This window comes from Cucurbita pepo, chromosome LG20 (genome assembly GCF_002806865.2).
Source record: "Cucurbita pepo subsp. pepo cultivar mu-cu-16 chromosome LG20, ASM280686v2, whole genome shotgun sequence".
Lineage (NCBI taxonomy): Eukaryota > Viridiplantae > Streptophyta > Magnoliopsida > Cucurbitales > Cucurbitaceae > Cucurbita > Cucurbita pepo.
In genome coordinates this window covers 3,790,341-3,793,337 of record NC_036657.1, presented here as the reverse complement: position 1 = coordinate 3,793,337, position 2,997 = coordinate 3,790,341, and positions in this window count along the sequence as shown.

Below are 2,997 nucleotides of genomic sequence, written 5' to 3'. Positions count from 1 at the left end.
TCTTTTTTTTTTTTTTTTATTAAAATTTAATGGCCAAGAATCTTGAATTTCAACCATTCATATATTATCGAATTTCTAGAGAATTGAAACCCATTTTCTTTAAAAAGTTGAACTTTATTCCATTGTTCTTTGAAAAAAAATAGAAAAAGACAAGATGGGGTTTGAAAAAAGACATCTCCAAATGCTTTAGTGCAATATGATGAGATAAGGTGGTGAGCTGAAATGATGCTCTTTAAATTTGCTTCCAACCCATGAAATGCAATTTCTATTATCTCCTAACCTCGAGTAGTTTTAAGAACGCATTTAGTTTAAGTGGTTTTGTGGTAATATCTGCAACGTGTTCTTGTGTGACAGAATGCTCAATTCAATAACTTTATCCCTCGTCAAATCATGCAAGAAATGAAACCTTATATCAATGTGTTTGCTGGGTATATGCATGATTGCATTCTTAGATAGCTCAACGGTAGAACTGTTATCACATAACATAGTGATATATTTGTCTTGAAAGACCAAGTTTTTTTAATGCTCTCCTCATCTATACCCCTTGACAAGAGCAAGAGAGCAGCTGCCACAAACTCTATTCCCTAGTGGACAAAGTAACTAAAAATTGATTTTTGGAAGACCAAGTGATATGAACCAAGAGACATCAATCATACAATATACTTCAATGAAGATGTGAAGAAAAGGTTGTCAAAATTATCAAAAGATATTTCAATTCATGCCACATTGAAGTATATTGTATGATTGATGTCTCTTGGTTCATATCACCAAGACACAGCCCCTTCAGTCTCTTCACGAAGTAAAACACATAACCATAAGTGTTTTTCTTGTCAGGTAGATCTACGTCTCATGCATAATCAATGTAAGTATATGTTATCAACTCTCCATTGCCCATGTTTTGATTAAGGACTCCCAAATCTACGGTACTTATGAATTATTAGGTAAACTTAAGTATAATATGAGTGGGATTATCACGACCCATGTTTAGGATTCGAATCAGGATTCAACATCTAATGACCTTGACATTTTCTTGCGACATGGTCATGTTATTTACTTTCGCTTCTAAGAGTGAAAACTATCTCCACGTATCAACATCTCAGCCAACATAGAATTGTTCTAAGCAAATCAGACTTATCCTTGGAGTTCCTATGATTGAGTCATCGAGAAGGAAGGTGCACCCTATTCATATAGGTAGTAACTTTCAATTCTTTTAAGTCTTTTTAGTAATCATATCCTTAGGATCGCTCTCATGTAGATGTGGTCTCGGTTCATTCATGTACCCCTCCTTTACTCGAGTGTTATATGTTTACCAACTTCTGCATGGTTCGTCCTCAAACCACATCTTACTTAAAGAAGTATCACTCTGATACCATTTGTAACGACCTTAGTTTCCTATTAAAACCAATGTCACCACTACATTTATAACACGATTACAATGCACGAAAAAATTCATTTAAAAGAAATATTTCATAACAAGACCATGGACTTAGACATTCATTATAAATTCACTAAAACAATATAGCGGAAAACAAATAACATCTGAATGAGAGCGATCATGAGGATAAGATGACTAAGAAAGACTTAACGGAAATCAAAGTTACTACCTATATCAACAAGGTGCACCTTACTTTTCTGGTAGCTCAATCATATGAATTTCATGGTTAAACATTCTTTGTCTAAAGTTGGGTGATCTCCCGAGACTTTTCCTATGATGCATGTGAATGAGGACAAATCGTATTGGAATGGCCCATGTTGGTTCACATTTAGATACGAAAATTAAGTAATATGATCACGTCGCAGATATGCCAGGGAATGATGATACTTAACTTTTTTTTTTTATAAAGAAAATGTGAAATTGGATTAGCATTTTGATATTTTCTAATATGTATAGAATTTAAAAACATGACAAGAACAAAAGATGTCATTCTATGAACTTGTGTTGTGAACAAGAATCTCATGAAACATCCTTTATAATAACGAAACCAAGTTGAGACTCGACCTATCCATTCTCACTGCCCCATTCCATATATATTCCCTAAGGAAGGATTCTATTCTACAAATACTTTAATTCAACGTTGCATTGCTGTTTCCAAATGTCGGCTGATTTGATTTATTGTGTCTTATTTATGTCTCCACTTTCATTAAAAATATCGAAAGAATCTCTGTGGTGTACTCAAAAGAACAACGATTTGTCAGCATCTAGTTCTGTAATTGAAAAATTATAGCTGGGGTCGGAAGTTTTGGGGTAAAAGGTGCCACTTTTCGAGCTGGTGAGTCATGAACCACGCGCTATATCGGGCTATATAGTATCGTGAATAAACTTTAAGATTGATCTCTTGAATGAATGCAATATCGTAAGTGAAATTTGATTATGATAAGGTTGAGCATAGGGAACAATTAGCTCACACGAGCTTAGCATCATTAGATTAAACTTATACTGTTGGAATGTCGAGAGGCTAAGTTAGATGAAATTGTTTGATGCATGAATAAAACGTAATCTATTGTAGCAATTCAAACCCACCGCTAGCAAATGTTGTCTGTTTGGCCTGTTACGTATTTAAAACGCGTCTGCTAGAGAGAAATTTACACACCCGTTATAAGGAATGTTTCGGTCCCCTATCTAACAGATTGGGATCTCACAATTCACCCCGTTTAGGTGCTTAACATCCTCATTGATACATCAACCGGTGTCTGGGTTTGATATTGACTACGTGTTATTAACACACCAGATCGATGGGAGAAGAGAACGAAAAATTTCTTTGTAAGGCTGTGTAAACCTCTCCCTAGCAGATATTGTCCGCTTTGGTCGTTACGTATTGCCGTTAGCCTCACGATTTTAAAACACGTCTGTGAGGAGAGGTTTAAAACACCTCATGCATATTGTATGTTCGTATAATCATGGATTACTTCTCCAGTTATGTAATGTGTAAATGCATACGTTCATGATATTATTCACATTCCTTTCTTTTTCGTCAGTTTCAATAGTGGAGCGTGTGC